The following is a 27113-nucleotide window of genomic DNA, read 5'->3' as shown; positions in this document are numbered from 1 at the left end:
AGGGGCTCTTCGGTGAGAGGTAATCAGTGAGCCTGAGTACGTGCTTGCTGAGGAAAAAAGGTAAGGTCGGTAGGTACTTTTTCATTTATTCTGATTAATCTGGGATCAGGTAATGGGGGACATAGTTAGATCAGTGGTGTGGTCCGTATGCAGTATGTGGGAGGTCAGGGTCAACGCAGTTGTCCCTGATGACCACACCTGCAGAAGGTGCATCCAGCTGCAACTCCTATCAGAGCAAGTTAGGGAATTGGAGCTGGAGCTGGATGAACTACGGATTATTCGGGAGGCAGAGACAGAGATAGATAAGAGTTATTGGGAGGTAGTCACACCGAAAAGACGGGAGGTAGGCAACTGGGTGGCTGTCAGAAGATGGAGAGGGAGCAGGCTGAGAGTGCAGAGCACCCCTGTGGCCATTCCCATCAACAATAAGTATACCATTTTGGATACCGTTGGTGGGAATGACCTACCAGGAACAAGTTTCAGTGGTCATGTCTCTGGCACTGAGGTTGGACCCTCGACTCGGAAGGGGAGGAGGGAAGAGAGGACAGGGGATTCTATAGTCAGGGGGGCAGATAGGAGAATTTGTGGGGGAGATCGGGAGTCTCGGATGGTATGTTGCCTCCCTGGTGCCGGGGACCGGGACATCTCAGATTGGGTGAAGGTTATTCTCGAGAGGGAGGGCAAGAATCCAGATGTTGTGGTCCATGTAGGGACCAACGACATGGGTAGGAAGAGTGAGGGGGTCCTGCGTAGTGAGTTCAGGGAGTTAGGTGCGAAGCTGAAGGGCAGGACCTCCAGGGTAACAATCTCATGATTGCTACGTGTGCCACATGTGAGTGAGGCGAGGAACAGAAGGATTATACAGATCAATACGTGGCTGAGAGGATGGTGCAGGAGGGAGGGCTTCAGGTTTTTTGATAATTGGGCTTTGTTCCAGGGAAAGTGGGATCTTTTCCAACGGGACGGTTTACACCTGAACTGGAGGGGTACTAACATTCTTGCAGGAAAGTTTGCTGGTGCTGCTTGGGGGGGGGGTTTAAACTAAATTTGCAGGGGGCAGGGATCCAGAATGTGAGAGAGGGTAGCGAGATGAAGTATAAAGGACAGGTGGGGACTACACAGTTCTGGAATATTAAGTGTGAAAGAGAGAAAGGTGAGGCGGAATGAGTGATAAGGAGGATACATGTGCAGAGGGATGGTTTGACAGAGTATGGAGTTAAATGTGCAGAAAGAGTAAGTAAATTTAAGAAGGACAACAAAATTCAAGGGGCGTATAGCCTGGTGAGAGTTCGGGGAGCTGGGTTATGCACAATAGGCAGCGATTTAAACAGAGAGAGGAGAAATGGGTTAAAAATTCTATATCTGAATGCACGAAGCATCAGAAATAAGGCGGATAAGCTTGAAGCTCAGGTGCGAATGGGTAACTATGATGTTGTTGGGATAACGGAGACATGGCTGCAGGGGGATCAGACCTGGGAATTGAATGTACAAGGGTATACGTGCTATCGAAGGGACAGAAAGGTTGGCAGAGGGGGTGGGGTGGCCCTGTTGGTGAGGAATGAGATTCAGTCCCTTGCAAGGGGGGACATAGAATCAGGAGAAGTAGAATCAGTGTGGATAGAACTGAGGAACAGTTAAGGGCCAAAAGGCCCTAATAGGTGTTATCTACAGGCACCTAAACAGTCGCATGGATACTGGGTGCAAGTTGAATAGGGAGTTAACAATGACATGTGGCAAAGGAAATGTTGCAGTAGTTATGGGGGATTTCAACATGCAGGTGAACTGGGAAAATCAGGTTGGTACTGGACCCCAGGATAGGGAGTTTGTAGAGTGCCTACGGGATGCATTTTTGGAGCAGCTTGTACGAGAGCCGACCAGGGATAAGGCTATTCTGGATTTAGTGTTGTGCAATGAACAGGATTTGATAAGTGAAGTAAAGGAGCCATTAGGAGATAGTGACCATAATATGATAAGTTTTTATCTGCAAGTTGAGAGGGATAAAGGCAGATCAGAAGTGTCAGTATTGCAGTTGAACAAAGGAGACTATGGAGCCATGAGGGAGGAGCTGGCCAAAGTTGACTGGTCGTATACCTAGCAGAAAAGTCAGTGGGACAGCAATGGCAGGTATTCTTGGGAATAATGCACAAGGTGCAAAATCAGTTCATCTCCCGGAGAAGGAAGGATTCAAAGGGGGGAAAGTGGCCACAGTGGTTGACAAAGGAAGTCAGAGATAGCATAGCATTAAAAAAGAAGTATAACAGAGCTAAGGTGAGTGGGAAGACGAATGATTGGGAAATTTTTAAGGAGCAACAGAACCTAACTAAAAAGGCAATACGGGGAGAAAAAATGAGGTATGAATGCAAGCTAGCTAGGAATATAAAGGAGGATAGCAAAAGTTTTTTTAGGTATGTGAAGAGAAGGAAGATAGTTAAGAACAATGTTGGGCCCTTGAAGAATGAATTGGGAGAAATTGTTATGGGAAACTGAGAAATGGCAGACGAATTTAATAAGTACTTTGGATCTGTCTTCACTAGGGAAGACACAAGCAATCTTCCAGATGTATGGATGGGCCAAGGACATAGGGTAACAGAGGAACTGAAACAGATTGACATTAGGAAGGAAACGGTGATGAGTAGACTGATGGGACTGAAGGCTAACAAATCCCCAGGTCCAGATGGTCTGCATCCTAGGGTACTAAAGGAGGTGGCTCTGGAAATTGCGGATGCATTGGTGATCATTTTCCAATGTTCCTTAGATTCAGGATCAGTTCCTGAGGATTGGCGAATGGCTAATGTTATCCCACTTTTTAAGAAAGGAGGGAGGGAGAAAACAGAGAACTATCGCCCTGTTAGCCTAACATCAGTAGTGGGGAAGATGCTAGAGTCCATTATTAAAGATGAAATAGCGGCATATCTTGATAGCAGTGATAGGATTGGGCAGAGCCAGTATGGATTTACCAAAGGCAAATCATGCTTGACTAATCTATTGGAGTTTTTCGAGGATGTAACCAGGAAGATAGAGGCGGGAGATCCAGTGGATGTGATGTACCTTGACTTTCAGAAGGCATTCGATAAGATACCACATAGGAGATTGGTGGGTAAAATCAGAGCTCATGGCATTGGGGGGAGGATATTGACATGTATAGAAAACTGGTTGGCAGATAGAAAGCAAAGGGTAGCAGTGAATGGGTGTTTCTCGGAATGGCAGGTGGTGGCTAGTGGGGTGACACAGGGCTCGGTATTGGGACCACAGCTGTTTACGATTTACGTCAATGATTTAGAGGAAGGCATTGTGAATAACATCACCAAGTTTGCTGATGATACTAAGCTGAGTGGCAGTGTGACTTGTGATGAGGATGTTAGGAGAATTCAAGGTGACTTGGATAGGCTGGGTGAGTGGGCAGAAACTTGGCAGATGGCGTTTAATGTGAATAAGTGTGAGGTTATTCACTTTGGGAGCAAGAACAGGAAGGCAGATTATTATCTGAACGGTGTGGAGTTAGGTAAGAGAGAAATACAAAGAGATCTAGGAGTACTTGTTCATCAGTCTCTGAAGGTGAATGAGCAAGTGCTGCAGGCAGTGAAGAAGGCTAATGGAATGTTGGCCTTTATTACAAAGGGAATTGAGTACAAGAGCAAGGAAATCCTTTTGCATTTGTACAGGGCCCTGGTGAGACCACACCTGGAGTATTGTGTGCAGTTTTGGTCTCCAGGGTTAAAGAAGTACATCCTGGCTGTGGAGGAGGTGCAGCGTAGGTCCACTAGGTTAATTCCTGCGATGTCCGGACTGTCTTACGCAGAGAGGTTAGAGAGACTGGGCTTGTACACGCTGGAATTAAGGAGATTGAGGGGGGATCTGATTGAGACATATAAGATTATTAAGGGATTGGACAAGATAGAGGCAGGAAATATGTTCCAGATGCTGGGAGAGTCCAGTACTAGAGGGCATGGTTTAAGAATAAGGGGTAGGTCATTTAGGACAGAGTTGAGGAGGAACTTCTTCTCCCAGAGGGTTGTGGAGGTGTGGAACACGCTGCCTCAGAAGGCAGTGGAGGCCAATTCTCTGGATGCTTTCAAGAAGGAGATAGATAGGTATCTTATGGATAGGGGAATCAAGGGTTATGGGGACAAGGCAGGAACCGGGTATTGATAGTAGATGATCAGCCATGATCTCAAAATGGCGGTGCAGGCTTGAAGGGCCGAATGGTCTACTTCTGCACCTATTGTCTATTAAGGAGGAGGAAGTGTTGTGTTTCCTACTGAGTATTAAGGTGGATAAGTACCAAGGGCCTGATGGGAATTACTCCATTGAAAGAGGCAAAAGGTGAAATTGCTGGGGTCTTTTCCAGTATCTTCATGTCCTCTCTAAGTATAGGTAAAGTCCTGGAGGACTAGTGAGTGGCTATTCCAAGGCAGAGTACAAAGTAAATGGCAGGATACTTGGTAGTGTGGAGGAGCAGAGGGATCTGGGGGTACATGTCCATAGATCCCTGAAAGTTGCCTCACAGGTGGATAGGGTAGTTAAGAAAGCTTATGGGGTGTTAGCTTTCATAAGTCGAGGGATAGAGTTTAAGAGTCGCAATGTAATGATGCAGCTCTATAAAACTCTGGTTAGGCCACACTTAGAGTACTGTGTCCAGTTCTGGTCACTTCACTATAGGAAGGATGTGGAAGCATTAGAAAGGGTACAGAGGAGACTTACCAGGATGCTGCCTGGTTTAGAGAGTATGCATTATGATCAGAGATTAAGGGAGCTAGGGCTTTACTCTTTGGAGAGAAGGAGGATGAGAGGAGACATGATAGAGGTGTACAAGATAATAAGAGGAATAGATAGAGTGGATAGCCAGCGCCTCTTCCCCAGGGCACCACTGCTCAATACAAGAGGACACGGCTTTAAGGTAAAGGGTGGAAAGTTCAAGGGGGATATTAGAGGAAGGTTTTTCACTCAGAGAGTGGTTGGTGCGTGGAATGCACTGCCTGAGTCAGTGGTGGAGGCAGATACACTAGTGAAGTTTAAGAGACTAATAGACAGGTATATGGAGGAATTTAAGGTGTGTGCTTATATGGAGGCAGGGTTTGAGGGTTGGCACAACATTGTGGGCCGAAGGGCCTGTACTGTGCTGTACTATTCTATGTTCTATGTTCTAATGTTGTACCTTTATGCAAGAAAGGAACAATGGAAAATCCTGGGAACTACAGCCTAGTTTCAAATCAGTTGTAGGGAACTTGCTGGAGAAAATTCGTAGGGAAAGGATGTATGAGCATTTGGAAACCTATTACCTAATTAGGGAGAGCCCTCTGGAGCAGTGGAGGCTGAGAGGAGATCTAATAGAGGTTCAGAAGGCTATGAAGGGCATATATAGAGTAGACAGCCAAGGTAGAAATGTCTAATACCACCAGGCATACAATGAAGGTGACAGGGGGCACGTTCAAAATCCTTTCAAGGCTTTTAAGAGACATTTAGATAGTCACATGAATATGTAAAAGATGGAGGGATATGGAGATTGTGTAGGTAGGAGGGATTAATATTTTTTGTGGGTTTTTAATCTACTTTTTAGCTGGTTCAGCACAATGTTGTGGGCCAGAGTTCCTGTTTCTGGTCTGTACTGTTCTATGTACTATGTTCTAAAACTCGGTACTGCAATCCTGGTGTGTGGTCTCACTAACACCCTGTACCATTGCAACAAAATCTAATTATTTCTAAAGTCTGATCCCTTTCCAATGAAGCCATCCTGCGAATTGCCTAAACTACTTGCTGTACCTCCCTTAACTTTTCATGCACAAGAATACTTAGAATCCTCAGTACTTCACTCACTTCCAGTCTCTTTCAATATAGATGATGATTCATCTTACTGTAGTGCATGACCTCACACTTTTTGGCACACTTCATTACTATTCCCCAAAGATGGCATAGAATTAAGTTTAAAGTTAAACTGCTGCTCTCCCATAAAGTTTTGACATCCCAAAACGCATTACAATCCAAGAAATAATTTTAGAAATATGCTTCTCTTTATAATGTGGAGGAATGAAGCATCAAATTTACACAGAGTAAGATCCCACAAACAGCAATGAGATTAATGATCTGATTATAAAATATAGGTTATTTTTTTGGTAGACCTGCCGGAAGCCTTGACTTAATATCATATCTAAGGGACCTCAGGTCCCAAATCGCAGTAGTTCCTGATTTAACTACTTTCATGTGACAGGTGTAGTTATTGAGAAGGTCGTTCTTGTCCCTTTTCTTTCAGTGTAGCAGTTGTGGGCAACCTGATAATTTCCTGAAGCGCTAATTGTTATGAGTCCCCTTATACATACTAGGATTTTCTTTACAATTTATATGAAGTAATAGTATTGCCTATCTGCATTGCATCACAATATTTCATAAGATAACTTTTTAAAATCTTAAGTTGTGGTATAATGATAGAACAATTCAGAGAAATGATGCTTATCATCCATGGAAAACAGGAGTGTGAATCTATATTGCTCTGATGTTTCTGCCTTTAAAGGAAATAATAGAGCTTTATCTCCCCACAACCACATTTTGATTGCAAGCAATACAAATCTGCAGTTTGCTTGAACAATGTGTGACATGTTCACTTACCTACTAGGCAATGAATCATGAGCCTAAGAACCCAAAAAATAAAATAGGAATTGGGCATGTGGATCTTCCCTAACTTACTCCTTCAGTCAATGAAATTATGGCTGATCCTGAGCCTTCAGTAAATCAATTTTCATACCATTTGATTCCCCTTGTGTCCAAAATATAATACCCAGCCTTGACAGTATTCAATAAATCTACAACTTCATGTGAATTCCAAAATTTCACCATTCACATTGCAAAAATTGATCCTGTTCTCAAATTCCAGATCCAGTCGCTTATGTTTGGATCTAGAATCCCCAGATGGAAGATGGAATGTACCAGATCTAACCTGTCAGTTCTTCTTGGAATCTCAATTCAGTTCTCTCTGACATTTTACTTGCACAAGTACATGAAAATTAAAGGAAAGGAATTTTCTCCTTAAGCTAAGAAGACCAGGAATTCAAACAGCTAATATTCATGCATGCAAACACTCTAGCTCAATATAATCAAAGCTGGATTCATGCATGCTGTCATGGTCCGGATCGGGGTCCCTTTAAATTTACCTTGTTTATGTTACGATTCGGACCGTTGATTCCCTGTTTTCCCATGTCCCTCGACTTTGGTGATTAGAGGCAATTAACACCCGGCTGAACCGGTAGCTTATAGTCTCCGGCTTTCAGCTGTTCGGCGTGGGAGCCTCTGCAAAGTCATCTAAGATACGGTGTGCTGATGTCATCTGGCCGGAGCAAGCCTAGTCTCTGCCAAAGCGAGTGCCGGTAATTCGACTCTCCTCACCGGAGCAACCCTGTCCAGTTACCTCGCCAAAGCGAGCCTGCAAAGTTTCCTCATTGAGGTGGGTCCGTCAGTTAACCCGCCGGAGGGAATCAAGAACTACTGTCTACAGTTCCCGGGCCAAGTCGAGAGCTCGCCAGTACCTGGAGGCTCCAAGTCAAGTCCTGACTCCGGCAGCATTCAAGCACCAAGTCAAGTCCTGGCTCTGGCGGTCTGTGATTCCTGTCCTACCCCCTTGTCTGAATCCCTTCTCTGCCCCTCTCGCCTCTAGCCCTCGTCTGCAGCCCCTGCCTGCACTTCAGTTTAGTTCCATCACCGGAGCTAGATAGGTACTGTCTGGTGTTCATTCATGTTGGTCTTGTCTTGTCTTGTCCTCGCTTCTGTGAGGTAAGTCAGGCCGTCTTGCTGTTGCTCCGCGGGGGGTCATGTCTTGTCTTGTCTGGTCCTCGCCTCCGTGGGGGTAAGTCTGGCCATCTTGCCGTTGCCCCGCGGGGAGTCATGTCTTGCCTTGTCTTGTCCTCGCCTCTGTGGGGTAAGTCAGGCCGTCTTGCCGTTACCCCGTGGGGGGTCATGTCTTGTCGTGTCTTGTCCTCGCCTCCGTGGGGTAAGTCAGGCTGTCTTGTCGTTGCCCCTCGGGGGGGGGGGGGGTTATGTTCTGTCTTGTCTTGTCCTCACCTCCGTGTAGTAAGTCAGGCCGTCTTACCGTTGCCCTGCGGAGGGTCATGAGTCCCGGTCCTATGTCCTGTACCCAAGGAGGGGTCCCGGCTCTGTGTTCTGTGTATGAGTCCATGGTTCCATGTACCTGCTCCCTGAGACCGAGGCTCTGAGTTCCCATGTTCCTCCTCTCTCTAGCCCATGTCATGTCCATGCCTGGTTCTGGGGTCCGAGCCCGAGGCAAGACCCAGGTACTGGGTCCTTGCCCAGTCTCTGGCTCGGAGTTCATACCCTAGCCTCTTCATGTCTCCTCTAGTTCTGGGAGCCGATTCGGAGTCCAAGCCCAGACCCTTGGTCCCAGCCTAGTCGTAGTCCTGAGTCCTTGTCCAGTTCGCTATTTCCTGCTCCTGCCTTGCTCTCCTGGTATCGAACAATAAACTAAATCTAAGTAACCTTACAAGATCTGTCTTGCATTTGGGTCCACCCTTGCTCCCAATGCCCCGCCAGTATGACACATGCACGGTAATAAAACACAAGCACATGGAGCACCTCAGGAATAATATGTTAGTTACCATTTTTTGGAAAACCTGGAATCAGAGCAAATACAATTCATCTGTCTTCTATAATTCTGAATTAACAGGAGCTGAACACCTTAATTTCATACTTAGTTATTGTAATGCTGAATGGATTATCCCTAAGCTTTTATCAAATTCAAAAGATTTTTCTTGAAATTTCTTACATTTTGCTCGACGTTGTAGAATTTCTTTAATCATATCTTTAATAGCAGAAATATAACTGAGTTATTGTAAAATACATTTCATCAGCTTCAAAATCTTTGGCAAATGCTTCATTTTATGCAATGATAATAAGACCATAACACCATAAGCTATGGCCATTCGGAATTAGGCCATTTAGCCCATCAAGTCTACTCCGCCATTTCATCATGGATGATCCATTTTCCTCTCAGCCCCAATATTCTGCCTTTTACCATATCCCTTCATGTCCTAGGTAATCAAGACTATTGACCTCTGCCTTAAATATACATAAAGATTTTGTCTCCACAGCTGCCTGTGGCTACAAATTCCACCGATTCACTACTCTCTGGCTAAAGAACTTCCTCTTCATCTCCCTTCTAAAAGGACACCTCTCTATTCAGAGGCAATGTCCTCGAGTCTTAGACAATCCCACCATATGAAACATCCTCTCCACATTCACTCTCCATAGGTCTCTCACCATTCGATAGGTTCCAATTCGGTCTCCCCATATTCTTCTGAATTCCAGTGAATACAGCCCCAGGGTCATCAAATGGTCTTCACATGACAAGCTGTTTAATCCTGGAATCATTTTTCTGAAATTCCTTTGAACCGTCTCCAGTTTCAGCACATTCCTTCTAAGATACGGTGCCTATAAAAAGTATTCACACCCACCCCGCTGGGAAGTTTTCATGCTTTATTGTTTTACAACATTGAGCCGCAGTGGATTTAATTTGGCTTTTTTGATATGGATCAACAGAAAAAGACTCTTTCATGTCAAAGTGAATACAGATCTCTACAAATTGATATAAATTAAGAACAAATATAAAACACAAAATAATTGATTGCCTAAGTATTAACACCTTTCAAGTCAGTATTTAGTAAATGAACCTTTGGCGTAAATTACAGTCTTGAATCTGTGTGGACAGGTCTCTATCAGTTTTGCAATCTAGACACTACAATTGTTCCCATTCTTCTTTCTAAAACTGCTCAAGTTCTGTCAGATAGCATGAGGATCATGGGTAAACAGCCCTTTTGAAGTCCAGCCACAAATTCTCAGTTGGATTGTGTTTAGTCTGATGACCAAAAAGATCAATTTTGGTTTCATTAGACCACAGAACCTTCTTCCAGCTGACTTCAGAGTCTCCCACATGCCCTCTGGCAAGCTCTAGCAGAGATTTCAATGTGAGTTTTTTTCAACTGTGATTATCCCTTTGCTATAAAGCTGCAAGTGGTGAAGCACCCGGGCAACAGTTGTATGCACAGTGTCTCTTATCAGAGCCACTGAAGCTTGTAACTCCTCCAGAGTTGTTATAGGTCTCTTGTTGGACTCTCTCACTAGTCCCCTTCTTGCATAGTCACTCAATTTTGATGACAGCCTACACAAGACAGATTTACAGCTGTGCCATATCTTTCCATTTCTTGATGACTGACTTAACTTTGCTCCAAGGGATATTCAGTGACTTGGAAATTTCCTTTTATTCATCTCCTGACGTGTGCTTTTCAATAACCTTTTCATGGAGTTGCTTGGAGTGTTCTTTTGTCTTCATGGTGTAGTTTTTACCAGGATACTGATGCAGCAGCAGTTGGACCTTCTAGGTACAGGTGTATTTTTACCACAATCTGTTGAAACACCTTGACTGCACACGGTGATCTCCATTTTACTAACTATGTGATTTCTAAAACCAATTGGCTGCACAGTAAGGATTTGGTGTGTCATATTAAAGGGGGGGGGGTGAATACTTACGGAATCAATTATTTTGTGTTTTATATTTGTAATTAATTTAAATCACTTTGTAGAGATCTATTTTCACTTTGACATGAAAGTATTTAATTCTGTTGATCAGTTTCAAAAACATCAAATTAAAAACATTGTAATTCAATGTGGTAAAACAATAAAACATGAAAACTTCTAAGTAGGGTGAATACTTTTAACAGGCACTGTAGGGGCACAAAGCTCCTCACAATACTCCAAGTGAGGTCTCACCAGTGCTTTACAAAGTCTGAACATCACATCCTTGTTTTTATATTCCTGTCCTCTTGAACGAATGCTAATGTTGCATTTGTTTTCCTCACCACAGACTCAATCTTCAAATTAACCTTTAGGGAATCCTGCACAAGGCCTCTCAAGTCTCTTTGCACCTCATTTTGCTTTTGTATTTACTCTCCATTTAGAAAATAGTGAACTCTTTCACTTCTTCTACCTAAGTGCATGACCATACACTTCCCAAAACTGTATACTATCTGCCACTTCTTTGCCCATTCTCCTAATCTAAGTTCTTCTTTAGCCTCTCTATTTCCTCAAAACTACCTGCCCCTACACCTATCTTCATATCATCTGCAATCTTTCCAACAGAGCCATCAATTCCACCTTCCAGATCTTTGACATATAACGTAAACAAAATCGTTCCCACACAGACCCCTCTGGAACACCTCTAGTCACTGGCAGCCAACCAGAAAAGGCTTCTTTATTCCCATTCTTTGCTTCCTGCCAATCAGCCACTGCTTTGTCAAAGGTAGAATCTTTCCTGTAATACCATGGGCTCATACCTTGTTAAGTAGCCACATGTGTGGCAATTTGTCAAAGAACTTCTAAAAATTCAAGTGCACAACATCAACTGAATCTCCTTTGTCTATCCTGCTTGTTATTTCTTCAATGAACTCCAACAGATTTGTCAAGCAAAATTTTCACTTGAGGAATTCATGTTGACTTCAGCTTATTTAATCATGTGCCACCTAGTAGCCTGAGAACTCATCCTTAATAATCGATTCCAACATTTTCCCAACCACAGAGGTCAGACTAATTTCCTTTCTTCTGCCTCTCTCCCTTCTTGAGGAGTGGAATGACATTTGCAATTCTCCAGTCTTCCAGAAACATTCCAAAATCTAGTGTTTCTTGAAAGTTCATTACTAATGCCTCTTCAATCTCTTCAGCCATCTCTTTTAGAACCCTGGAGTCTTCACCACCTGGTCCAGGTGACTTATCTACCTTCATATCTTTCAATTTTCCTCGGCCTTCTCCCTAGTAATGGTAACTTCAGACACTTCAACACTTCATGACCCCTGGCATTTTAGAAATTCTACCATACTGCTAGTGTCTTCCACAGTGAATACTGAAGCAAAATACATATTCAGTTCATCTGCTATTTCCTTACCCCTCAATATTACCTCTCCCGCATTTTTTTAGCTGTCCGATATTGACTCTTGCCTCTCTATTACACTTTATGTATATGAAGAAACTTTTGCTGTCCTGTGTAATATTATTGGCTAGTTTACTTTTATATTCCTTCTTAACCTTCTAAATGACTTTTGTTAATTGCCTTCTATGGGTATTTAAGCTTCCCAATCCTCTAACTTCCCATTAATTTTTGCTTCATAGTGACTATTTTAGTTATTTTCTGTTGTTTTTTAAAAACTTCCCAATCATCGAACTTCTTATTAATTTTTGCTCTATTATATGCCCTCTCTTTGGCTTTTATGCTTGTTTTGATTTCTCTTGTTTGCCATGTTTGTGTTATCTTGCATTTAAAAAACATCTTCCTCTTTGGGCTATATATAATCCTGTGCCTTCTGAAATGCTTCCAGAAATTTAAACCATTGCTACTCTACCACAATCCCTACCAGTGTTCTCTTCCAATCAATTTTGACCAACTCCTCTCTCATGTCTCTGTAATTCCCCTTACAGCGCTGTAATACTGACACCTCTGACTTTAGCTTGTCCTTCTCAAATTTCAGGGTGAAATCAATTATATTCTGAACATTTACTCCTCATGGCTCTTGTACCTTAAGCTCTCTAATCAATTCCGGTTCATTGCACAACACCCAATCCAGAATAGCTGATCCCCTAGTGGGTTCCACCACGAGCTGCTCTAAAGAGCTGTCTCGTAGGCATTCTAGAACTTCCCATTTTGGAATCCCGTACCAAAATGATTTCCCCAATCTATTTTAATATTGAAATCCCCTATGAATATTGTAACATTGCCCTTTTGGCATGGATTTTCTATCTCCCATTGTAACTTGTAGACCACATTCTTACTACTGTTTGGGAGTCTTTGTATAACTCCCATTAGCGTCTTTTTCACCTTGCACTTTCTTAGCTCCATCCACAACAATTCAACACCTCCAACCTTATGTCATTCTTTTTCTAATGATTTAATTTCACTTTTTACCAACAGAGCCATGCAACTCCCTTCACATTCCTGCCTGTCCTTTTAATACAATGTGTATCCTTGGATGTTAAGTTCCCAGCTACAATCTTCTTTCAGCCAATATGATTGAGTGTTTCTATTACTAAAGACTTAGGCTGGCACAATAATTTAAATACAGCTAAAATCAATGGAAGTGAAGATATGTTACAAATAATTTATGAAAATTCTGCTGGATTTCGCCGTAGTATATAGGGCAAATACCATTAATATTTGCATTTAAATATTCTGCATTTTGTTAAATAAGCAATGATTAATGCATTTATATTATTTTTACTCATAGCTAGAAATTATATAGCAGTTAAATTTTGCACCTTCCAAGAAGTAATGTTAAGGAAATCTTGCGCCTCAAATCTTATCATAAGATAAAGTTCAGTTGGTTTGGTTCTGAAGTTGGAAAAACAATGATTAACTTCAAATTCATGATAAGTATCTGAAGGTGAGTGGTTGGATAAGAAAACACAAAGATGACAGGTACTATTAAAGCTGTACAGTGAAGGGGAGCATTTGTTAGGTAGGAAGACTACAACCCTGGGAAAACGTTAAGACATTTGCTGTTGCATCTTCTTTTGGGGCAAAGCAACAGGAACCAGCGTCAGGCAGAAGTTTCCTTATTTTCAAGTGTAAGAGGACAAATGTTGGTTACTAAGAAGCATCTGACATAATTGGTAACAGAAGTATTATTGTGAATGATTTTATTGATTTATTTTTCAGAGACCTAGCTATCATTGGCACGGCCAGAAGTTATCCATAGTTTTCCCAGACAGAGTGGCCTGCTGTGGCTCTAGTGTCACATAAAGATCAGGCTCAGGAAGGGTGGCATATTTCCACCCCTAAACAATGGGATATTTTGGTCATCATTATAAGAGGAAAATCTATTTACTTTAAATTATTAAATAAACTTAATTTTCATTTAAACTGCCATTGAACTACCATTCTTGTAATTTAGCTACTGCACCACCATCACCATTATATCCTGTGAGCTACATCCATACTATTTTGATTCCTGAATGCATGGCCTCAAGTGCAAGCTGAATATCCTGTGATGTGTTAGTTCAAAGATGCCATGATTCTCAAGACTTAATTGCAATAAAAGTAGAAACTTTGCAAATTTGCATTTAATGTCAGAACTGGTCTACATATTGTAAGTGTTTCAAACTTGATGAGGATATAAATGCAATCTGTCCCCTCTGTGGAATAGTGCTCAACCTGATGCTTACTGCCGCATTTGAAAATGTCACCATCAGAAAAGGCTGGAGATCTTTTAAAAATGTCACTATCTGTACAGCTTCTTAATGACTAATCAGTTTAACAGCAAGCTTAGTAAATGCTACATGAAGATTGCTCTTCTTATCCTATGGTAGAAAGGAAATGACAGCAAAGGTCAAGAGGGAAAATACAAACCAAGATTCTGTGTTGATTAAAATAATAATGCATTGCAATCTGCGTGATCCCTTTGTAGGTTTCTTCGAGTATTTACTATATTTCTCTGAAAATTTAAACGTTATGAATATTATGTTTTACACAATAAGTTGCTAGAATAATTTGCATATGAACTATTGATATTGGGAGTTGAATTGGAATAAGCATTAGGGGCCAAGCAGGAGCAGGACATTCTCTAATAAAATCAAATCTACTCCTCACCTGACACCCACATTCTTTGATCATTGCAGACTTTTAATGTCAATCAGCCTCAGCCAAGGATACTGAACAGAGACAGTACAGACCAGGGGAACCTGTCACAAGGGATGAGCTGCATAATATGAGACAGTACATCTGGTTGCCTCCAGATTGGGCAGGTGTACTCTGAGGTGCCTAAATGAACAAACCTGGCTGCAAGGAATAAATTACAAAGTTTTTCACCATGATAGATTGTCTCAAAATTAGCAGGGCCTCATTTCACAAACTTTTGTAATACTAACTTCAGAAATAACAGGGTAGAGCAAAGAAATATCAATGCTATGATACATCCAGACACTATCGAGAGACACTGTACCTATTTCAGATGCTGATCATATGGAGTAGTGCTGCCAACTTAGATCGATTCCTGTGATAACATTGTGCATTGAAAAAGAGACTTGGGATTTAGTGGGTAAAGCTTTTTTAAGTAAAACAGTAATTAAAATATAATTATATATCAATATATATAATTAAAACAGAAGTCTGTGTCTTTATTGATGCTTTGCTTCATGCTTGAAGGGGTGGGGGGGTGCTGATACTTTTTTTTCTGGTGGGGAGGGAGGATGGTTGCTTTGCTGCTGCTTATGTGTGGGAGGGGGAGCTTTGGGGTTCTAACATTTAACTGTCATTCAATCTTTGGGGCTGTCCTCTGTTTTTGTGGATGTTTGCGAAGAAAAAGAATTTCAGGATGTCTATTGTATACATTTCTCTGACATTAACTGTACCTTTGAAACATTTGAAACCTTTGAAATAATAAAACAAATAATAAATAAACCATGGATAATTCTTTGCAATTAGAGAGTGTGTTTGGACTTAACTCATAAACCCCTTTGCTCTTGAAATGAAAGGTAATTGTAAAACAGAAATGATTTGTTCCTGAAAAATGTGTGAGTAATCTTTTGTGACACAAAAATGTGACAAAATATTATTAGTAATCCATTAATTTTCAAAATTTCAGCATTTTTTACCTAAGTAAACGGTTTCCTTTCCCTGGTTTATCATTCTAAATATTAAACTTTTTATTCTGAGTTGGTGACTAAAATTTAGAATCACTTGTCAGGTGAAAAAAAAGTCCCCAGAAAATGAATCATGGTATACAACTTTTTGGAGCAATAAGTGATCTAATTTCTCTAACAAGTAAAACATAAAGGAAATCCAGGAATAAATGTATTCTCAAAATCCACATTTTCTATTTCATATCCTTTACTATATGTACAGTATCCATGTACAACAAAATATAGTCATATATACATCCAACATGCAATTCACTGTACCAAAATTATTGGGAGTTCGGTGAGCAGGTTGATGTACATGAAGACAGTTTGGTGTCCCACACACAGAGAAATTAACCAAATATACTGGTGTTCCTTGAAGCACCAAGAGGTCTCTGTAATGAACTTTTAAATATAAGCTCTGAAAGTAAAACAGCACAAGTGGAACCACTTGCTGAAATTTAACCATTTCTTTTCTTCACTGAACTCTAATCCATAAAAGTCCCGGAAATTAACAACAATGGATGTTTCCACAAAGTGTGTGTTCCTTAAATACTCAGAAGCTTGTTGGGATTAAAGTATCGATGGAGTAGATAGCCAATGCCTATTTTTCCCAAGGTGGAATGGCCAATACCAGAAGGCATCTCTTTAAGGAGGAAGTTCAGGGGTGAGGTCAAAGGTAAGTTTTTACACACACAGAGTGGTGGGTGCCTGGAATGCACTGCCAAGGGTTCTGTTAGAGGCTGATATAACAGGGACATTTAAGAGTCTTTTATTTAGGGACATGAATGCAAGAAAAAAAATAGAATGTTATGGACTGTGTAAGAAGAAAAGGTTAGATTGATTGTGGAGTAGCTTTATATAGATTGATATAGCATCATGGGTTGAAAGGCCCATATTATGCTTTACTGTTTGATGTTCTATATTCCATTAATGCACAAGCTCTGAGCTATTCCCAACAGAATCTCTTTGCATAATAAGGATTGATTTAGCAACAGAATGACCTTTCTTCAGTGACAATTGTCTGGATAGATCAGAGTGAAAAAGTGTTTCTGCAATTAAAGAAGGAAAGTGAACAGTGTAGCAAATGTGTATTTTCTCAATATAAATACAATTTACTTGTAGACAATCAAGATATTGAATTGGGATCAAAGGCAAATATAAGATTAGCACAAGATGCAAAGAAGACAAAAGAGAAATATTTTCTCTATGCTAAAGGGCAAGGAAGGGAATAAGACAGAGGAAAGGCTATGTAGGTGCTTGACACCAGTTAGCAGAATTACTTTTTCCAGTAAGGACAGTCCTCAGACATGAGGTCTCCAAAATCAGGAAGTCAATCAGCAGAAGTAATAGTTTATCATACCTTCAATGTATTGATCCCTGAGTTAGCTATAAATTAAACTTGTAACTTGGAGAAGGAGAGGTGTTTTTGTATCAGCAAAATATATTAAAGTTACTATAATGCCTCTGATACAAGCAAAGATAAATCACAACAGAATAACAAATTTTGTTCTTTGTGATGTAAAGTGCCTATAAAAAGTACTCACCCCCACCCCCTTGTAAGTTTTCAGGTTATATTGTTCTACAACATTGAATCACAATGGATTTAATTTGGCTTTTGTTGGCACTGATAAACAGAATAATACTCTTTTTCTCCCTCTGTCCCTCTGACTATGCCCCTTGTCCATCCTCTGGGTTCCCCCCCCCCCCTTGTCTTTCTCCCTGGGCCTCCTGTCCCATGATCCTCTCATATGCCCTTTGTCAATCACCTGTCCAGCTCTTGGCTCCATGCCTCCCCCTCCTGTCTTCTCCTATCATTTTGGATCTCCCCCTCCCCCTCCCACTTTCAAATCTCTTACCAACTCTTCCTTCAGTTAGTCCTGACGAAGGGTCTCGGCCTGAAACGTCGACTGTACCTCTTCCTAGAGATGCCGCCTGGCCTGCTGCGTTCACCAGCAACTTTGATGTGTGTTGCTGAATAATACTCTTTCCTGTGAAAATGTCAAAGAACTCTACAAAGTGATCTAAATTAATTACAAATATAAAACACAAAATAATTGATTGCATAAGTATTCACCCCCTTCATCGGTATTTAGATTCAACTTTGGCAGTAATTACAGCCTTGAGTCTGTGTAGGTAGGTCTCTACCAGCCTTGCATATCTGAACACTGCAATTTCTCCCCATTCTTCTTTCCAAAACTGCTCAAGCTCTGTCAGATAGCATGGGGATCATGAGTGAAAAGCCCTTTTCAAGTCCAGCCACAAATTTTCAATTGGATTGAGGTGTGGACTCTAACTTGGCCACTCCTGGATATTAGCTTTGTCGTTTCTAAGCCATTACTCCATAACTTTGGAATTATGTTTGCGGCCATTGTCTTGCTGGAAAACAAATCTTCTCCCAAGTCACGGTTCTCTTGCTGACTGCATCAAGTTTTCTTCCAGGATTTCCCTGCGTTTTGTTGCATTCATTTTACCCTCTACCTTCACATGTCTTCCAGGGCCTGCTGTAGTGAAGCATCCTAATAGCATGAATAAGCCACTACCATACTTCATGGTAGGGATGATGTGCAGTATTTGGCTTACGCCAAACATAACATTTAGTCTGATGGCCAAAAGCTCAATTTTGGTTTCATTATAGCATAGAATCTTCTTCTAGCTGACTTCAGAGACTCCCAGATACCTTCTGGCAAACTCTAACCAAGAATCCAGGTAAGCTTTTTCGTAACACTGGCTTTCTCCTTGCCACCCTTCCATAAAGCTACGAGTGGTGAAGCACCCGGGCAGCAGTTTTTGTATGCGCAGTCTCTCCCATCCCAGCTACTGAATCTTGTAATTCCTCCAAAATTATCATAGGTCTCTTGATAGCCTCGCTCACTCGTCCCTTTCTTGCACAGCCACTCAGTTTTTGAGGATGGTCTGTTCTAGACAAATATACAGCTGTGCCATATTCTTTCCATTTCTTGATGACTGACTTAACTGTATTCCAAGGGATATTCAGTGACTTGGAAATTTTCTTGTATCCATCTCCTGACTTGTGATTTTCAGTAACATTTTTTGCAGTTACCTGGAGTGTGCTTTTGTCTTCAGAGTGTTGCTTTTGTCAAGATACTGACCTACCATCAGATGGACCTGCCAGATTCGGATGTACTTTTACTACAATCAATTGAAACACCTTATCTGCACACAGATCTCCAGAAAAAAATCACCTTTTAACTAATTATGTGACTTCTAAAACCAATTGGCTGCAGCAGTAATGAATTGGTGTGTCATATTGAGGGGGAGAGGGTGAATATTTATGCATTCAATTATTTTGTATTTTATATTTGTGATTAATTTAGATCACTTTGTAAAGACGTGTTTTCACTTTGACGCAAAAAAAGTATTTTTCTGTTGATCAGAGGCAAAAAAATCAAATTAAATGCTTTGATTCAATGTTGTTAAAGCATAAAAAAGCTTCCAAGGGGGAGGTGAATACTTTTTATAAGCACTATAAATAGATTGCGTAGCTAGTTTCTTGCAGAGCTGGCATCAGCTTAATTCTGGGCCATTGCAAATGCAGGTAGATTTGAAACTATAGTCACACTAAATGATAGACCATGGATATGACCACAAGTGTTTATGCCATGGCCCAGTCTATGAAGTCCACATTCTGGTTCAGGGTCTGGTGCGTCGATGCCTGTTTTCCTGTTTTCCCTTGTTCCATCGGGTGCCTTAATTGAGGCACCTGATTCTCGATTTGGGCTGACACATAAATACCTCTCAAACCAAGGATTCCCTGTTGGACTGTTCCCTTCCTCTTCTGCCTGAAGCCTTGCCTGCATCCCTGTCAAGTTCAACAGCTGGAGTGAGACAGGAGCCTTGCCACGCCAAGATAAGGAACTATCTATCATTGAGTTTGGAACTATCTCTTTGTGTCCCTGTGTTTAGTGTCCTTGTCAAAGAAGAGTCCTGGCCCTAGGTCCAGTTCCCAAGGAGTGGTCCTGACTCTGTGTAAAGCCCCAGCTCTAAGTTCTGTTCCAAAGGAGGGGTCCCGGTTCTGTGTTCTGCGTTCCTGTGTTCCAAGTTCCAGGTGTGGTGTTCCAGTCTTGTCCAAGTCAAGGCTTCCTGTTCTCATCCTGTCCATGTCCCTCGTCCAGTCCAGGAGTATCTCGTCCAGTTCCTGTCCAAGGCTCTGTGTTCCTGTGTTCCAAATTCCAGGTGCCGTGTTCCAGTCCTGTCCAATTAAGGCTTCATGTTCTCGTCCAGTCTAGGAGACCCTCAGCAGATTACCTCGGCAGTTTACCTCAGCAGTCATCCTGGCCTTGCGTCCTAGAAAGGGTCCTGGCCCTGCATTCTCGAAAAGGTTCCGGCCCTGTGAAAGCATCCCAGCCCTACGTCCTAGAAAGGGTCCCAGCCCTGCGTCCTAAAAAAGGGTCCAGGCCCTACGCTCCACGGAGGAATCCCGGCTCCATACCCAAGAGCCTAACCAAGCTGAGTCCAAGAGCCGAGCCAAACCTAGTCCAAGAGGCACGTCCTGCCCTGGAGTACCTCGTCCAGTCCACGTCCAAGGATCAGAGCATCCAGTCCATGTCCAAAGCTCTGAGCATCCAGTCTATGTCAAAGGCTCTGTGTTCCTGTGTTCCAAGACCAAGTCCAGGCACCGTGTTCCAGCCCTGTCCAAATCTGAGCTTTGTGTCCTCATCTAATTCCGGTGCCTCGCCCAACCCAGGAGTTCCTCGCCCGCCCGGTGCTGGAGATTCCTCATCCTGTGCTGGGGTACCTCATCCTGTCCTGTAGCCACGTCCTGTTCTTGCCAAGATCCTAGTCCCGAGTCCTAGCCTAGACCTAGGTTCCGGTTCCGAGTCAAGACCCAGGTTCCAAGTCCCAACCAAGACCCAGGTTCCGGGTCCTTGTCCAGGCTCTGGTTCCGGAATTCCGTGTTCCTAGTCCAGGATCGTCGTTCCTAGTTCCCCCTCCGGGTCCCGTGTTTCTAGTCCAAGTCCTAGCCCAGGCCCTGAATCCTAGTCTCGTCCAGGGCCTGTGTCAATGTCCAGCGTCGTTTCTTTCTTACTCACCTTGCTATCACGATAAACCTAGTCCTGTTCCAAGCACTTCCGTGTCTGTGTCTTGCATTTGAGTCCGCTACCAGCGCCCCCTCCTAATAGTTTAAACGCAAGTCATTTCTGCAGAAACAAGTTGTTCAAAATGCCTATAGAAGCATAGTTTATTATGATTTAAAGGAAACTTCCAAGAACAGATTACAGCACTGTGCTGTGGTTTTGACCCCTTTTTAATTATTTAATGTCCTAACCATCCCTCAGGCACACCCAACATCTCTCACCACCACTATGCCAACCCCATCCCAGAAGTTTATGATTCTCACCAAACAAGATCCAGCCAAAAGCTTCTCCCTTACTGCTGACTCCTCACCAGCAACTGAACTCCTATGGTTTTAGCTGAACTCCATAGATTGACGGTCATCCCTAATCCTGACTCCCTTTCCAGTCAATGACTTCCTAGCCCACATCAGAAAGCATAACCCCTCTCAAACCATAAATCTGGTTAAAATTTGCTGTATTGTCTCAAAAAACAAATGTAACCTTCCTAGAAGCAAACCAGACCAAGCTGTTAGGAGGAGCATGGGAAGGTGAACAATAGCTAGAAGGAACTCACCTGCCAGTGATTTTTATAAAGACCTCTTAGAGTTGCAGTGGTTATGGGGACACACAAGGAGGAATCAAGTATCAAGTAGTAATCACTATTCCCATGATTTTTTAGTTGCTTAGTGAAATTACATTCATTGAACATTATGAATGGTTACTTCAAATGTTTGCCTTCAGTTATTTATTGTAATTATTCTAATCTAATTTCCTTTTTTCTGTTGATGTTAAAATCAGATTTACTTGAGATTAAGGATGATAAAGTAGACACTGAAAGAAAATAGATGTGGAGATTGTGATAGCTGCTAAACCTGACACAGTGTATGCAGAGAAGAGAACTCGTCCCAATTATAATAATCACTACCACAGTCACTTTTACTATTCCCCTATACAAATGGTAATTTATAGCAGAGCTTTGTGTGGGCACGTGGCCAAGTGGTTAAGGCATTCGACTAACGACCTGAAAGTTGTGAGTTCGAGCCCCAGCCGAGCAACGTGTTGTGTCCTTGAGCAAGACACTTAACCACACAGTGCTCTGCGACGACACTGGTGCCAAACTGTATCGGCCCTTGCCCTTCCCTTGGACAACATCGGTGTCGTGGAGAGGGGAGACTTGCAACTGCCTGTCTTCCATACAACTTTATCCAGGCCTCTGCTCTGGATAGTGAAGACTTTCCAGTCGTAGATCCATGGTCTCACAAGACTAAAGGATGCCTTCAAAAAAAGAGCTTCGGTTACGTGTATCATCTTTCCTGCAATATTTAGTATAGTATAGTATAGTCATACTTTATTGATCCCGGGGGAAATTGTTTTTTGTTACAGTTGCACCATAAATAATTAAATAGTGATATGTAAATTATGCCAGGAAATAAGTCCAGGACCAGCCTATTGGCTCAGGGTGTCTGACCCTCCAAGGGAGGAGTTGTAAAGTTTGATGGCCACAAGCAGGAATGACTTCCTATGACGCTCTGTGTTGCATCTCGGTGGAATGAGTCTCTGGTTGAATGTACTCCTGTGCCCAACCAGTACATTATGTAGTGGATGGGAGACATTGTCCAAGATGGCATGCAACTTAGACGGCATCCTCTTTTCAGACACCACCATCAGGGAGTCCAGTTCCATCCCCACAACATCACTGGCCTTACGAATGAGTTTGTTGATTCTGTTGGTGTCTGCTACCCTCAGCCTGCTGCCCCAGCACACAGCAGCAAACATGATCGCACTGGCCACCACAGACTCATAGAACATCCTCAGCATCGTCTGACAGATGTTAAAGGACCTCAGTCTCCTCAGGAAATAGAGACGGCTCTGACCCTTCTTGTAGGCAGCTTCAGTGTTCTTTGACCGGTCCAGTTTATTGTCAATTCGTATCCCCAGGTATTTGTAATCCTCCACCATTGTCACACTGGCCCCCCGGATGGAAAAATATTTACCCTCATTTGCATTACATCTTTCCTATGGGACAAGGTCAAAAGATGAACTTCTTCTCTCATGACATTTTGGGCTCTTTCCATACTGCAGTCACACCCTCAAGACAATTCACCAAATCAAAATGTCATGATAACTCACTGGCTATTTCATTATGCTTTCTATTGCCTGTATTCTAGCTTAAAAGCTCTATGCTGTTTTTATTCAAGATGTAGATATTCTAACAGTGATTGTTTCAGATTTCATCAACTCCCAGATGCTGTTACAACACAAGAGCTGATTATCATTTGATTATTCTTACATGTTAACAAGACTGTTATTTTTTTTTGTGCTGGGGACTCTCTCAACACATACTGGCTTCACACCCCTAAAATGACTTAGAGGAAAATCAGAACTTATTTTTAATAAAAAGAAATATTGCTAATTAATCTGCAGAGATTCATGTTAGAATTATAAATTAGAATGCAATTATGGCTTTGCTGAAGGCAATAAAGCCTCAACCAATCCAGAAGATGAGTATAAATAATAGAATTATAGCTGCTTCATTCTTAGCTTGCAATCTATGACCTTAATGAAATGTTTGCTGAGTGACACCTCAGGCTCCACAAAGAAAAGTAAATAGAGTTTCAGATCTTGTTAAGCACCATCATAATTTAGTGTTCTAATCTGCCTTTGGGCATTCACTTGCACAGAACAAAAATTTTGCGAGGAGGTAAGTTCTTGGTACAAATCAAATAGATATAAATTTAGGTAACCTTTCTTATGCAGCAATATATAATATGCTAAAATTCTTATTAAAACAACCCCTTTTGTACATTAAATAATATACAGAAGTAAGTTTTGCTGGGGGGCAAAATATTCATAATTTTCTTATGAATGATCATATTTTTCTATGGAAAATGAAAAGTAAAAACAAAAACCGTGCTAAGAATGGGAATTCATTTTGATGCTAGATTAATTGCATTTAGTGTAATTATAATAAGAGGTGTTGGTGACTGCACTGCATGAACTTTTAACCTGTTAATTATGGATGTATTATAACAATTAGTACTATTGTAGCTATGTGATTAGATTGGGGCAATTCTGATCCTGGCAACACAATTATTTGTAACATTTCCAGCATTTGCTGTTATAAGTCTGAAAGAAAACTGGAGTAGATTTTTATCTTGCTGAAGGCCATAAATCTGCTGTTGCTGGTTAATGAAGATGAAGTGCTAAAATATTATGAGAGTGAAAGCCTGTGATTTAGGTGAAAATTTTACCACATTTGTTTCAGAGCATAACAAGCAAAACATTCTCCCAAAATGTGTGAGTACTGATGAAGGACCTTGGCCCAAAACTCCAACTGTTTATTCTTTTCCATACATGCTGCCTGGCCTGCTGATTTCCTCCAGCACTTTGCGTGTGTTGATAGAACATAGAATAGTACAGCACAGTACAGGCCCATCTGCTGACCCTCAAACCCTGCCTCCCATATAAGCACACACCTTAAATTCCTCCATATACCTGTCTGGTAGTCTCTTAAACTTCACTAGTGTATCTGCCTCTACTACTGACTCAGGCAGTGCATTCCACGCACCAACCACTCTCTGAATAAAAAACCTTCCTCTAATATCCCCCTTGAACTTCCCACACCTTAACTTAAAGCCATGTCCTCTTGTATTGAGCAGTGGTGCCCTGGGGAAGAGGCGCTGGCTATCCACTCTATCTATTCCTCTTATTATCTTGTACACATCTATCATGTCTCCTCTCATCCTCCTTCTCTCCAAAGAGTAAAGCCCTAGCTCCCTTAATCTCTGGTCATAATGCATACTCCCTAAACCAGGCAGCATCCTGGTAAACCTCCTCTGTACCCTTTCCAATGCTTCCACATCCTTCCTATAGTGAGGCGACCAGAACTGGACACAGTACTCCAAGTGTGGCCTAACCAAAGTTTTATAGAGCTGCATCATTACATCGCGACGCTTAAACTCTATCTCTCGACTTATGAAAGCTAACACCCCATAAGCTTTCCTAACTACCCTATCCACCTGTGAGGCAACTTTCAGGAATCTGTGGACATGTACCCCCAGATCCCTCCACACTACCAAGTATCCTGCCATTTACTTTGAACTCTGCCTTGGAGTTTGTCCTTCCAAAGTGTACCACCTCACACTTCTCCGGGTTGAACTCCATCTGCCACTTCTCAGCCCACTTCTGCATCCTATCAATGTCTCTCTGCAATCTTCGACAATCCTGTACACTATCTACAACACCACCAACCTCTGTGTCGTCTGCAAACTTGCCAACCCACCCTTCTACCCCCACATCCAGGTCATTAATAAAGATCACAAAAAGTAGAGGTCCCAGAACAGATCCTTGTGGGACACCACTAGTCACAATCCTCCAATCTGAATGTACTCCCTCCACCATGACCCTCTGCCTTCTGCAGGCAAGCCAATTCTGAATCCACCTGGCCAAACTTCCCTGGATCCCATGCCGTCTGACTTTCTGTTGCTTCTATTAAAATATCAAGTATATCCTAAATTCATTAGAATTTACATTATGCTTTATTTTTGTTATTTTATCAATAGTTACTGTGTTAAGCTATGATATTTTGATTTTTCTGATGGAACCAGATAAAGCAAATGCAAAACATTTCATTGATGACGTTATTTAGAACAGTGTTAAGATATGATTGCAGCACTTCTGGATCTATAGTGTTAAATGCTTGTAAATGCCATTTCTTTAGTGAACCTTAATAAGTTGGTATCTTTAAAATACATAATCTGAAGCTCAGTTATATCTCTCAGCACTTAAAAGCACAGCTCACTAATTGCCGATAGTGCAGATACAATAGATTGTTGATGCTAGAATTTGGACCAACTCAACATACAATATTCTGGAAGAACTACATGGGTCAGGCAGCATCCACAGAGGGAAATAGACAGTTGATGTTTCAGGTTAAGACATGTCAAAACCCTGGATCAGTATCCAGGATATTGATCCAAAACTTTCCAGTGTCCATTCTCCTCAATAGACCACAAACAAGAGAAAATCTGCAGATGCTGGAAATCTGAGCAACACATACAAAACGCTGGAGGAACTCAGCAGGCCAGGCAGCATCTATGGAAAAGAGTACAGTTGTTGTTTCGGGCCGAGGCACTTTGGCAGGACTGCTGAGTTCCTCCAGCATTTTCTGTGTGCTGCTCCTTAATAGATGCTGCCTGACCCCTGAGTACTTCTAACATTCTGTGTAATTGTCAAAAGTAGAAGTTCTGAAAGTGGATCTGATTTCTCATCATTCTGTCTCCACGAGTTCACTTGGCTATGTGCCATATTAAATTATGCAGAGAATTGTAAATGGAATTTCTCAGATATTGAAAATTTATTCTAGAGTAGATAGTTTCCGCTGAGGAACCAGTTCATGCACTGGAAAGAATTCTTTCCTTTGGCCCTATAATTCCTTTTGTTGTATCAGAGGCTTTCAAAACAAAAGTAAAATTTTCTTCAGTGCAAAGTTAGTGACCTTCCTGTTAAATTGTTTGGAGAACTATAAATAAGATCTGTATTGTATTTTGGACTCTAATTGGAATGTCTTTACTGATGATCAGATGATTAGAACATCAGAAAATCCCAATGGAAATGTATTTTACTTTAGTTAGTAAGTTCCCTATGAGACTAAATGAGTGAAATATTGTTACCTTTGTATTTGTTGAAAACAAATGAGATATGAATCTACAATCAATCAAACAATATTTGGGGCAGTAGGCTGCATAGGGGAACATAGCAAAGATGCAAGGAAGGAATAAAGCCATGAATAAATTGAAAGATATCAAAGACATTATGGAACAATGATAAAATGAAGGTCACGTGTTGAGACTGACGAAAACTGAGCCACACAGAAGCTATAACTGGGAAATATAAAAGTCTTTATTCACGTAGCAAACCACCAGGAGGGAGCCCAGGAGAAGCCAAGTGAATTTTGCTCTCCTGACATGGTGTAATATATTTAAATGCAAAGATAACAATAAACAATTAATTACACTCTCAATTATTATAACCACCTACTTAACTTTAATATTTTGAATATAGCAGGAAAATTTACAGGAGTGCGTGTTTACAATGGTAGCACATCCTAACTAGCAGAAACCCTTTGAATATACACTGCTGGTGTCAGTTCCAAAAGTCTCTGAGTACAAACTCCAGAGGTCCAAAATGTACTCCTTTTGTTACAGTACTGATGGATGGCACCATGAATATACAACTAACAAGAAGGTTAAATGTCAAAACAGATCTGAACTAAATTGTGCATTAAGTGACAGGGATACACCTTCAACAATGTGCTAATAATATGAATATTCATCTACTGTTTTCCCTTAAGTAATTTCAACGGGGCAGAATCAGAATGTC

Source organism: Mobula birostris, chromosome 10 (genome assembly GCF_030028105.1).
Source record: "Mobula birostris isolate sMobBir1 chromosome 10, sMobBir1.hap1, whole genome shotgun sequence".
Lineage (NCBI taxonomy): Eukaryota > Metazoa > Chordata > Chondrichthyes > Myliobatiformes > Myliobatidae > Mobula > Mobula birostris.
Note: the sequence above shows the minus strand (reverse complement) of the source record.